This window comes from Nycticebus coucang, chromosome 9, assembly GCF_027406575.1.
Source record: "Nycticebus coucang isolate mNycCou1 chromosome 9, mNycCou1.pri, whole genome shotgun sequence".
NCBI lineage: Eukaryota > Metazoa > Chordata > Mammalia > Primates > Lorisidae > Nycticebus > Nycticebus coucang.
In genome coordinates, this window is record NC_069788.1 from 100,939,525 (window position 1) to 100,953,513 (window position 13,989).

Below are 13,989 nucleotides of genomic sequence, written 5' to 3' on the forward strand. Positions count from 1 at the left end.
TAACCTCTTGGACTAACAATGACAAGGCACCCCTGTTTGTGTCTACTTTCTTTAGGTGGTATGAGTATAAAAATTTAAAGAGCTCACACTCACATCGCATACTGTTTGTGTCTGAAGACACACATTCTCATAAGAGATCCAATCAAACAAAGCAAAGACATGGGCAAGCTCACTGTCAAACAATTGACAAAGCTAATTGAATCAGCAGAACAGTCTTAATTCATGTCCAATTCCCATTTTGGTTTAATATCAAGATGACTTCTTTTATTCACCTAGTAAACTCTACAGTCTTATTTGAATAAAACAAAATACGATGAGCCTGAAAAAGAGAATACACTATGAAGAAAATGATCAATTAATAATGTTGTGTTGCGACCAACATAATTCTTTTTTTTTTCTTCAACTCTTTTTTTTTTTTTTTATTGTTGTGGGGAGGGAAGCAGAAAGAGGGACGGAAGGAGGTGGGGTGGGGCCTGGGTGTGTGTCACACTTTATGGGGGCAAGACATGATTGCGACCAACATAATTCTTATACCAAAACCTAACCTTGATCTTACAAAAGGAAACATACAGGTAAATATTCATGAATACAGAAATAAAAATTTTTAATAAAATATTGGCTTAACAAATTTAACTATATATATAATAATAATGCATTATGATCAAGAATGCATTTATTCCAATAATGCAAGATTAACAAAACTTTCAGTTCACACATACAAAAATATAGAAGAGAAGATTGTTGTAAGCATTTCAAAATGCTTAGGAAAAGAGAAAGGGAAAACAAAAAGCCAGGGTCTAACATCACATTTGAGCAAAACATTAAAAGTCATCACTTTAATATTTGAATGTAGTGAGAATATGTGCCTTCTCCAACTTTATTCAATATCATACTGGAATTCCTAGCCAGGGCAATAAAACAAGAATAAAATCAAGCACACACATAAAAAAGGATACAGATTGGATAGAAAAATATAATACTGTCTTTATTTATAGATGATAAGTTGGTTTAAGAGGAAAATTCATGTAAATCTAAAAAAATATATATTGGAATGAATGTGTGAATTTACCGTGTCAACAAAGATATATATCAACATATACATATAGCACACACACACACAGACACAATTCTACATACTAACAAATTAAAATTGGAAAATCAAATTAAATATTAGTACTATTTATAATATCATCAAAACATAATAAAATTATGAAATGTGTGAGAAATCTACTTTGAAAAATTACAAAATATGGCACAGAAAATTAAAGAAATATGCAATAGATTACTAGATATAGCATACTTACTCATTGAAAGAGTCAGTGTTTTGACATATTATTCCTGTCCCAAATGGTCTACAGCAGGGGTTCTCAACCTGTGGGTTGTGACCTACAGGGACTGTATTAAAGGACTGAGGCATTAGGAAGTTGAGAACCAAAGGTCAAAGCACTAATTTGACTTTTTATTTTTATTTTATTTTACTTAATTTTTAATTTTTTTCTTATTTTTTAGTCTTTTTTATAAGATTGCACATAGATCATAAATACATTTATGCCAATTTCAGTGTGTTGATTATTTGTACAAATTGGAGTGTTTACATCATACTAATCAATATAGCTTTCACCTCATTTACCTAATTATAACATTAGGATATTTGTGCTCTACACGTGATAGACCCAACTTATACTTGCAATGAGCTTCATAGTCGTGGTCCCCCTACTATCCCATACTATCCCTTCCACCTCCTCCCCATCCCTCTCTCTCCCCTTCCCTCCTTTGTCTTAGGCTAAAATTGTGTTTCATTTTTCATATGCAAGTGTGAGTTATTATAAATTGGTTTCACAGTAGTACTGAGTATATTACTAATTTGACTTTTTAAACGACAATTGACAAGTTGGTTTTGAAATGTATATGGAAATGTAAAATGTGAGAATAGCCAAATCAATCTTGAGTAGGTGGGAAAAAATAGAAGACTTGCATTATCTCATATTAATACTTTAATGTTTTACAGCCAAGAGAGTGTATAGTATTTGTATAAGCATAGTCAATGTAACTATCTTAAAAAATATTTACTCATACCTGGACAATTAATTTTCAAAAACGGTCTTAAAGTAATTTAGTGGGGGAATAGATTGGCTTTTCAACAAATGACACTAGAAAAACTGGATATCCACATGGGAGAAAAAAGTGTTTCTAACACTACAAATAAAAGTGAACTTATTAAACTTAAATTTAGGAAGAAAGAGAGAGGGAGTAGCTTTAAGTCTCGGAGTAGGTAAAGATTTCTTAGATATGACAAAAATGAAATTAGTTATTTTATTAGTTTTCTAAGAGTACCATAGCAAAGTACAACAGACTAGGTGGCTAAAATAAAAGAAATTTGTTTTCTCGTAGTTATGGAGGCTGAAAGTTCAAGTTCAAGGTCCCAGTAAAGTTAGTTTCTTCTAGGCACTTCTCCATGGCTTATACACATCTGCTTTCTCCCTGTGTCTTCACATGGTCTTCCTGCTTTATATGTCTAGATATTGTTCTAACTTCCCATTCTTTAAAAGAACACCAGTAATATTACATTACCGTCTACCCCTAAGGCCTCATTTTATCTTAACTACCTCTTCAAAGACCCTGTCTCTGTATACTGTTACATTTGAGTCCGTGAGGGTTAGAACTTCAGTACGTGAATTGGGGGGGAACACAGCTCATGAGACTCTAAAAAATAATAAATTGAGGTTTAATAAAACTAATGATTTCTGTTCTTCGACATTACCATTAAGAAAATGAATTGCAATCCAGGAACTTTAACATAATAAAAGAAAAAGAGACAAATAAAAATGAGCATAATATCTGAATCAATTCCAGGGGGAAAAAAAAGAGTATATTCTTTATGAACACAGAAAAGTACTCAACATTACTGTCCACCAGAGAAATTAAAATGAAAACTTATAGCCACAGTGAATCATCACTCATTAATTTTTTTTAAAAAAGAATGAAAATAGCAATGATTGGGATAAAATGGAGCACTTAGGACCCCTATGCATCATTATGAAAGTGTTCAATATGTAATCACTTTGAGAAATAATTTGACTTTAAATGCGTATACCCTGGGGAATATCACTCCTACACAGTTACTTAGGAGTGATAAAAACATGTGCTCAGATATGAGTGCATTAAAATGTGCATTGTAATTGTATTCATAATCACAAATACCAGAAATATTCAAATATACAAAAACAGGAGAACAATTAAATAAGATGGTTCTATATCCATAAATTAGAATACTTTCCAGCAATAAGAAAATATTACTGACATGGACATTGATATAAGGAATCTCAAATGCATTTTCTGGAAGAAAGTCACACAAGACACAACTATGTACTATAAGATTCCATGTGCGGGAAATACTGGCACAGACAAAATAGATATGGTAGTAGAACTAATAAAACCAAAAGCCTAAAAGATGAGGGAAATACCTGGCATGAGCATAATGGAACTTTCTAGAGATGGGAATGTTCTCTAACTTGATTGGGATAGTAGTGACATTACACTGATCATCAACCTGAATACTAAAAATCTGTGTATTTGACTTAATATTTTATCTAAATACATAAAGTACATACCTTTTTATGAGGCATATTTAATACATCTCAATAAAAATGATTAATATTTGACTTATTCTCTTTCTTCCTTCTTCATATTTTTTACTTTCTCTCTTTTAGTAGGTTTATGAATTTTGACAGAGGAAAAATATCCATTGTGAGGGGGAGTATGAAATTTATGTCCCAGGAAACCCATTCAAAGTCAAGGCCATCATGGAACGCTGACTAGCGATATGCCAGGGTTATTTGTATAGTCCTCTACGTCACCTAGTTTGAAGTGGCATAAAATAGATTTACATCTAATTTAACTGTTCAGTCAAAAATCAGTTCATGAGGATAATAAAAACACATGACTCACAAATCTTTTAACATTTGAAAGTTTTTATGTACCTAATGTCCTTTTTGTATAAAATACTATATACAATGAAATGAATAGATTAAAAAAACTAGTCACCTACGCCAGGAAGATATTATTAATCTCGAATTTATAGATGGTGAAACAATGTTCAAATAGGAAACGGCCCCTCCCAAATTGCATAGCTCATATGTAGTAGAAGGGAATTGAATTCAAACACTTGAAGATTTAATTTCTGTATTTCAAGTGGTCTATTTCACATGAAGGACTTTCTTAGTAGATAAATTATTACACCAAAGTCACATTTGCATTATTCATAGCTCCTCGAGAATGAAATTATCTGAGAGGGAGAAAGAAAGAGCTTTATAGAGGGACTTAGGAAAGATTAAAGTGGTCAAAGGGCATTTAAAACATCATCACTTTTTTTCTACCATCATAACATCTACCTTGAGATAAAATTAACTATAAGGTTTGGAGAGTTAAATGTTTTCAGAAAACATTTTCATTTCAGAAAATAGAGACCATACATTCTCAGATATGCTTACCTTCTCTCTTGGTTCTTGGTTTCTGTGAAAAATGTATAATATTGCTAAACTTAATCCTTCCTGAGTCTGAGAACAGATTTTATGTCATATGTCTTCATTTACTATCATTGTTCACTTCTAATTTGGCAGTTGGCTGTCACATGTTGACAAGCTGCTTCTGTCTTTTCTTTTCTGCCATGCATTTATATTTGGTATTTAAAGGAATATAGTCATTTTACTAGGAAAGGCTCAAAAGGCATAATATAAAATTATCTCCTACCATAAAAATAGAAATCACAATTCTTAAATTATCTGTCTTCCTCCTCTACAATTCTTAAATTATCTGTATTTTTGCTCTCTTTTGGAGTATTTCTTCAAAGGAATGATTTTTTTTTTCTTTCAATGTGTTTACTTAAAGATCTAGGTAAGTTTCACCATATGAAGTAGAAAATGGGTCTCAAATTATCTTTTTATTTTATTAATTAATTTTTTTTTTCCCTGAGACAAAGTCTCACTCTGTCGCCCTGGGTACAGTCCCATGGCATTATAACTCACAGAAACCTTTAACTTTCAGCCTCAAGACATCCTATTGCCTCAGTTTTTTCTATTTTTAGTAAAGATGAGTTTTCATGGTTGCTCAGGCTGGTCTGGAACTCCTGAGCTCAGGTGATCCACTCACCTCTCACCTCAGCCCCCCAGAGAGCTAGGATTACAGGCTTGAGCCACCAAGCCCATCTCAAATTTCCTCTTAACTTAGCTTTTTAGTAAGTATTATTTCTTCCAAAAGGACCTTGCTTCATTTCTACTGTTTTATCTAGAAATAATTTAGATATACCAATAATGTTTCTGATTATTCTATCACTGATAAGCCAGTTTGTATATCTGCTATTTATTGACTTCCAAACTTTTCCTACTCCATTGCTTTTAGGGATGATTGTATTAAATATCCTGAAGAATTCACTAATTTTACATTTAACAAAATCATGAATAAAATAATAGAATAATTAATTATCCTTACTGAGGTTCTACTATGAGACCAAATCTATCTGCTATATAAAATCTGGTTTAGAACTAGCACTAATCAATCTAAGATGGCAAGATTTATTACCTCTGATTTATAGAAAAGTAAAAATTCAGAGAGGTTAGGTGAGTTGACTAATGTCACACAGCTGGTAAGTAATTGAGCTGGGGCAGCATCATTTTTTTTTTTTTTTTTTTTTGCAGTTTTTGGCCGGGGCTGGGTTCGAACCCGCCACCTCTGGCATATGGGGCTGGCGCCCTACCCCTTTGAGCCACAGGCGCTGCCCTAACATCATAGATCTTTATGACTTTTAGAGTTGTCAGTGCCCCTGTTGGCTACACATCCCTAGAGGTGCTGTGTTCTATTAATCAGCTCCATAACTCCATAAGCATCGGGTTCCTTGGCTGCTACTGCAACCTAGCAGCTCATTATGAAAATTGTAGCCTCCAGCTTTCTGGTTGTTAAACACCACTATCTGGTCTTTATGGGTTCAAATATTATCCTTGTAATTGCTATCAGGAGGCCAGTTCTATAAAGGCCTCTTATACAATCTGCCCTACCACAGAAAGCCACCACTGAAATTCTCATGGATGTTGGGCCCTTTCTAAACTACATCAACCTTAGCCAGCCCTATAGGGAGCTCTGGAGCAAACTGCATCCTGTGCTGGATATCCCTGGTTGAGACTAAAGAACTGCAACAGCTGATGTTGGCTACTTTAGGGGAGAGTACAGCATCTGCTCCGGCAGCTCTAAGCAAGTGAGGCAACTGTGAAACATCCCTCAGGTGAAGGGTCTGACATATAATAGCTGTACAATTAATTTTTAATAAGTGAGTGAATGTGTGATAAAATCAAAATGTCATAGGCAATTTCAGTAAATAAAATACATTTTTTTTTTTTTTGAGACAGAGTCTCACTCTGTTGCCCAGGCTGGAGTACAGGGGCATCATAGCTCCCAGCAATCCCAAATTCCTGGGCTTAAGTGATCCTCTTGCCTCAGCCTCCTGAGTAGCTGGGACTACAGGCCCCCGCCACAACACTCGGCTACTTTTTCTTTTTTTTTTTTTATTTTAAGATTGATATGAGGACACAAATGTTTAGGTTACGTTGTTTTCATTTCTAAGGTCAAGTTCAAGTTGTAGTTGAGCCCTTCACAGAAGGGATGTGCTGAACACCCTCACATTGTGCACATTAGGTGAGATCCGGCCAGTCACTTTCCCTCCTCCCTTCCCTCTACTTTTCCTCCCCTTCCCTTTCTCTCTCTTCTCCCCTCCTCTCCCCTCCTCCTTACTAGACTGTACTTGTATTTTACTTTCATGTAGGTGTGTAGTTGTTTATATATATTGGTTTCAAAGATACATTGGTTTCTATTTTGTAGTAGAGACTAGAATCTTATCTTTCTCACACTGGTTTAACTCCTGAGCTTGAGCAATCCTCCCACCTCTGCCTCCTAGAGTGCTGTGATTACAGATGTGAACCACCACACAGGGCCAAAGAAAATGTATGAACAGAATAAAGATAAAAATAAAATTTTCAAAAGATTAAGATGCCATCTCTGCTAGCATTTAGTCCTTAACTAAACTAACTCAAGCATTGCCCATGGAATGACAAAACAACAATTAAAATGAATCATTTTGTGAGTCATCTGAAACCTCACATCTGGCTACCTGGGACTCTGTGAATGTTGGGTGGAATGCAACTCTTCATCAAGATGCTTTGGCTCAATGTAGACACAGCTGTGCAATCCTGCTGAACTCCCAACTGTGAATATGAGATAGTGAAATCTTTATTTTCAAATGAAGTACTAAGTTTTGTACCAGCACTTCATACATTTTCTAGGTGATATTTTAATTATTGAGACTTTTAACAGTTATATTCATCCTCTTTCCACTTCCTTTCATTGAGAAGTAATTAAAGGGAGGAGAAAAAAATCTGAAATTGAAAATGATCTCTATTTAAACCTTGTGTTTTCACAGGATTATGTTACCGTACACAAATCACCTTTTCCTTTCCAAACACGGGGTCATCTTATACAGTTTGATAAATCATTTCCTTCAGTCTGTGAACTATATATGTTATATATTATATAAATATAAATAATGTATATATATTAACTATATTAGTTATATATTACATATATATCTTATAAATATATTACACAAACATAGGCATTTGTGGAAATGTGTCCCTATTATTGACCAGTTCTAGTCCATTCAGAATGCTAAAGAAAATGCATAGTGGTTAAGAATCCCTCATTTAAAAAGACCCCTGTGGCTGGACAAGATGGCTCATGCCTATAGTTCTAGCACTCTAGGAGGCTAAAGTGGAAGCATTGCTTGAGCTCAGGAGTTCAGTACCAACCTGAGTAAGAGCAAGACCTCATGTCTACTAAAAATAGAAAAAATTAGCCAAGCATTGCAGTGGGCACCTATAGTCCCAGCTATTTGGGAGGCTGAGGCAGAAGACTTGCTTGAACCCAAGATTATTGCCGTTAGCTAGGCTGATGCCATGGCATTGTAGCCTGGGTTCACAGAATAAGCCACTGTCTCCAAAGAAAAGTAAATAAAATAAATAAAAAAGAATAAAAAGACCCTTGGATCTTTCAGAGGCCAAAATTTATTACGTATTCCAGAAGACTTGTTGGTAACAATGAAGTAATTTTAGGTATATGACTTTATCAGGGATATAACAAACTGATTGTCTTGAGAAAATAGAAATTTATTATCTCAGTTTTACAGTCTACAAACCCAAATTCAAGATACTAGAAGGGTCCTGCTTTCTCTGGAGTCTAGGGGAAGATCCTTCTCACTTCTGATGTTTGCTGGCAATCCTTGGCTTGTTGATGCATCACTCCAACATCCCGTCATGTGCATCTCCCCAAAATTAATATGTTGAAAACCATTGCTTAATGCAAAGGTGTCAAGAGGTGTGGCTTTTGGAGGGTGAATAGACCATGAGGCTGGAGCCCTTATAAATAGGATTAGTGTCCTTATAAGAAGATAAAGGGACCAGAGCTCTTTTTTTCCATATATGAGGTCACAGCAAGAAGGCACTTCATGTGAGGCAGAAGGCCCTCGCTAGATACTACACAGGCCAGTATCTTGGTCTAGGATTCCCCAAGCTCCAGAACCAGTGTAAGAAATAAATTTCTGTTGTTTATAAGCCACCAAATTTAAGGCACTTTTCACAGAATCCCAAATAGATTAAGACATGCCCGTATCATCACATAGCACTTTTCTCAATGTGTCTGTATTTAAATTCTTCTCTTCTCAAAAGGACACCAATCATTGGACTGGGCTCATCCAATATCTTTTTAATAAAATCATCATAACTTGACTACGTCTGAAAAGACCGTATTTTCAAATGAGGTCACATTCAGAGGTTCTCACTGGGAATTAGGATTTTAATATATTTGATGTCAGTGCAAAGATCAATTATACCCACAACAGTGGGCTACTCAGATTTGTACTTGACATTCATATTTAGTTCACTGACAAACCAAGACCTTAACTCTTCCCTATTAGCCAGCATCTTTACATCTTTACTTTCAGAAACATGGTGGAGAGCTGCACATAGCCTTTAAACTGTTCCAAATTCTTCCTAAAACCAAAATGAAGGAAACTAACCTTTAATGGAAAAACAGATTTTGGTATAGAAATAAAATGCACAAAGCTTCAAAATTGTATTTATTTTTGAACATAAGAGGCAGAATGTATTCGTTTATTTGTGTTCTCCTTTATTTATTTAACAATTATTTTTGAATGACACTTACTAGAAGCAACCTGCTTTCTCGTGGAATTTACAATTTAATTGAGAAAAACAAGAAGGATTTTAAGTAAAAAAAGACGTGTAAAACTACAAAATGGTAATGAAGTAGAGAAGGGCAGAACAGACCAGGAATAACATGTGTAAAGTCACAATGAGAAGGACCATAGCTCACAAGGGGAACTCAAGCAATGCTGCTGGAGGCAGAAGACGTTAGAGTTACTAGAAAGGGTAGAGAGACAGTATCATCAGGAGGATTTGGGGTCTAAGGAGACTGAAGCTTTTGGCTATTCGAGTCATTATCTGGAATCTGAACAGAAACGTATAATTAAATCTTATGACAATGGTAGCTTATAAATCATTGCGAATCCATGTAGCCTTCTTTAAATATAACATTTTCATTTACCATAATAAAATCGCAAGTTATAAATAAATTTCCAAATGCAAAATCAAGAATGTTTCTATCAGTATACATTGAATTTTTTCCTATCTTTTAATTAAATTTCAATACATATGTTACATAAGCAGCAAACTTTACCAGCACTATTGTTTATCCTTCTTTTTTTCCGGCTTTGAATGTAATTAACAAAGAAAAATTGTCTACATTTAAGGTGTGAAACATGATGTTTTGATAAAGATATATAGCATGAAATTATGCCCAAAATCAAGTTAATTAACGTATCCATCACCTCGCATAGTTACCTTTGTGTGTGTGTGTGTGTGTGTGGTGAAAATACTTAACATCTACTAGCACATTCAAGTGTACATTAACTGGACATTAAATCTTCACAGCTTGCTCATCTTATAACTATAACTTTATACCCTTTGACCAACATGTCTCTAACTTCTCCCACTCCCTGACTCCTGGTAATCACTCAATTACTCTGTCCATGAATTTGACTTTTTCAGATTTCTCATATAATTGAATTATAAATAAACAAAAATGTTTAGAAAATACATGATGGGGTAAATGAACTTCGTATGTGTTTTGAATTTCACTCATAGTCCACTATGAACAAAATGCATTTCACAATGGGGGCAAGACACGATTGCAAGAGGGACTTTACCTAGCAAATGCAATCAGTGTAACCTGGTTTATTGTACCCTCAATGAATCCCCAACAATAAAAAAAAAAAATATGAAAAAAATTCATTTCAAAAGGTTGTAAAGATATATACCAACAGAACCAGGCCCACTGCCTGCCACTATGTCATGTTTGAATGAATTAGGAAAAGGCATCCTGTCTCCCAGGAGTTACAGACAAAGAGATAAGTGTAGCTGAAACCTAGTGTACATACCACTCCCTACGTATATCTCCCAGGGCAAGGCTGCATTTGTATCCTCACAAGAGATACAGTCTAGACAGCTGGTGTATATTCCTGAGCAGAAGAAAGTGGGAATCCAAGTCTCCCAATTGTCATTCAACATGCTACCACGATTTCTATAACTTCTCTGAGATAATCAGTTTTCACACTGAGGGTAATTGACAGTGGTTATTGATAGGTAAATAAAATTTTGCACTATTTTTTAAAAGAAAAGCATAACTTTCACAGCTAATAGTATTGCATGTAATTGTGTGTGCATTCACTCCTTAAACAAATGCTGTTCTAGATGCTGTATTAAACACATGTAGCTGCAAAACTTCTGAAAAATACTGATGAGAATATACAACTGAGAACTGCAAAAGAACTCTTGGCACATAATAACTGTCTAAAGTCTTGTACTAAGATACTTGACCAAAGTTTAACTTCTAGCAGTCAAAGTTTGCCCACCCAGTCTCTTTTTGAGTTCCAGGCCAGAACAAATAAACAGAAACAAAATAAAATATCAAGGCTGTTAAAACCGTTTTTTTTTCCTAGCCCCCCAAATACTTCATTCTTTCTTTTCTTAGAACATTTATTTTAAAAAGTGTACGATTGTGAATCCTTTCCCTAACCCTTTTCAGATGTCTGCTTATCTCCTACAACTGAGAAATGTCTTTCTCAAAGACATGAAAAACTCTTCCTTTTAGACATAATCCTCAGGAAATATAAGCCTCTGTCTTCTAGTCTCTGGGGAAAGGACAGAATTGCTAGTGAACCGACACAGTGGCCCTAATCTCATTTACATGGAACAACATTTCTGTATTTTCACTTTCTTGTCTCTAATTGAGCCTCTACTTGCTCTCTCTTCCTTATTCCTTACTCTCCCTTTTTAACACCCAGTCACCTGTCTGCAAATCAGAATGGAGGTCAACTCTTTCCCCTACTGTCAATGGTTAGTGAATAAAATCTGTTTTCAGTATTTTAACTAATATCCGGCTTTATGTGTCCTTGACACACCCTGTGACCTTCTAAAGGAAGCAGACATACTTTGAAATATGTGATCTGATCATCCGGCAGCAGGTGCTGAAACCAGAGGTGATGTACTCTTGTCTCACAGCAATAGACTGCCATATATGTTTACCATGGAGCTTTGGGTTAGCCTAAAGTGAGTGGTCTTCCCCAAAAGGATGCTTAATTTTGAAATAATGTTATATTATAACCTCATTATGTAAATGGCTACGTGTAGATACAAAAAGAAAGAAATTCTCTATGGGAGCTATCCACGCAGAAGTTAATAAATTGAAACAGGGGGTGAGTGAAGAAGAAGATTAATGCCAAAAAAAGAATAAACCATGAGGCTGAAAAAATAAGAAAAAGGAAAAGGTAGGAACAAAGTTAATTGGGAGAAGAAAAGAAGTACAGGCAGAGAGAATTAGGAAAGGAGGAGGCAGCTGAGTCTTGTAGGAAAGGCCCCCAGAACTACAATTTTCGGAGATGAATCCCAGAGGGAAGTTTTTCATGAGTTCAGGACACTGAGTTCTTCCTAATATTTTTACTTCTCCATCTATCCTGATAATCTTTCCTCCGTGAAATTGAAGAACTGCATGATTTTCAGAATTTCATCCAGACAGAAACTAATTAACACCCTTAAAAAGTAAGTACAAATAAGACACATCTTTTGCCCCAAAGGAACACTCCGGTTAATCAGTGAGAAATCATCCTAATCATTATCAATAGCTGAGTCCAAAGCAAAATTTCTGGTCCCTTTAGTAACTTGTCATTTTGCCCTTTAGGGAACAACGTCTTCAGTACTCATTCATTCATCAAGACAGCTGCAGAGCACTGGCTGATTTGGAGTTGGGTAGAGATGAGGCCTGGCTCATTATGCAGAACAATTCATAGCCCAGATAAAAGGTCACTCTAGCTCACAACAGTTATACAGTCTCTTTTTATAGCCTTCTTGGTTTACTGCTAATTTTAATGTATGACAAGAGCATATGAAGATGTCAGAAATATGCAGATTTCATAATTCAGTAACTTGCTTGCTACCTAATCTGGCCATGTTTTTGGAAAACAAAAATGTGAAATGTCTATCTACTCAAAACAGGGAATAGCTACCCTAAGCAAAATTTTGTATTTTGGGGGGATAAGTCTTCAGAATTTGTTTTAAAATTTAGCCGGAGGGAAGTTATGGTGCCCTGACAAAACTTCGTGCTATCATAAATACCAGAAATTTATGTCATAAATATCATTGATCCTTTTTTAGAGCAGAACTGCTCAATGTAACATTCCCAAATCTGGTCTTCCCAATTTCTTTCAATAAAACTCACTTGCCTTATTTCTTGTTATTCAGAAGGTAAATCATTAGCTACTTTCAGCATTAAACGGTCTTGAGGTTCTCATGAAGATAATCTTGTGTAGCTATTTTGCTTTAGTAGTGAACTTAGCAATTCTAAGTCAATGCAATAATATTGAGAACTTAAGTCACCGGTAAAAGATGTCACTTGGCAGAATTTGAAAACAGGATTAAAAGATCTCTGCAAAGTTTGATAAAACATATCCAGAGATGACACCTCATTTTCCTTTTTTTTTTTTATTACTTGTAAAAATATGGAACGCTTCACGAATCTGCGTGTCATCCTTGCGCAGGGGCCATGCTAATCTTCTCTGTATCGTTCCAATTTTAGTATATGTGCTGCCGAAGCGAGCACCTCATTTTCCTTTTGACTACAGAAACACGTTTAACATTTGAATTCTGTGAAAGATAGTTTTTAAAGTACTTTAGTAGTATCAGTATTGTCAATGTTAGTGAAAAGCCCTATTTCTATGGCTTGTCATTTTCATTAGTAATTATGCTTCATCCTTAAATTTTAGTATAATTTGTTATTTCATATTTTTGAAAAAGTCAGATTGAGGTACAAAAGAGGTCTAAAGCTTTTTGGAGGTCACAAATTAAGAGTTAGATCCATGAATCCAGCTTCTATTTTTCTGATATTTATGATAGTACGAGGTTTTATCAGGGCACCACAACTTCACTCAGGCTGAGAATTAATGATCTAATAAAGTTGAAAGTATATGGTCCTTTTGTACGAGCAAACAGAAACTGTTCTGTGGGAGAGAGATAGGCTAAACAAAAGATTATATTTTAGTTGCTTTTACATTTTTCAGATGAACTGGATAAGAAAGACATGTGTATTGTTACAAATAGCTACAAATTTTCAAAAACTCTATTTAAGAGATAATTCCTACCATGATTATTGATGAGTGAGAATCAGTCAAGTTAATATTAACAAAACAGTAAAGGAGAAATTCAAAGTAAGGTCTCAATGTGAACTGTTAATTGAGCCAAACTGCATGATCTCAAAGGATTTCATGGAAATATTAATACAATTTTCCTCAAGTCACAAAGCATTTTTACATCAATGTTTACT

General features: G+C 34.9%; 1 non-coding gene across 1 annotated transcript; it reads right to left on the reverse strand.

The window, feature by feature from the left end:
* Window positions 1–13,162: 13,162 nt before the first annotated feature.
* On the reverse strand, window positions 13,163–13,269 carry LOC128594991 (U6 spliceosomal RNA). The gene has a single exon (XR_008382687.1). It is a non-coding gene; the product is annotated as a U6 spliceosomal RNA (small nuclear RNA).
* Window positions 13,270–13,989: the final 720 nt, after the last annotated feature.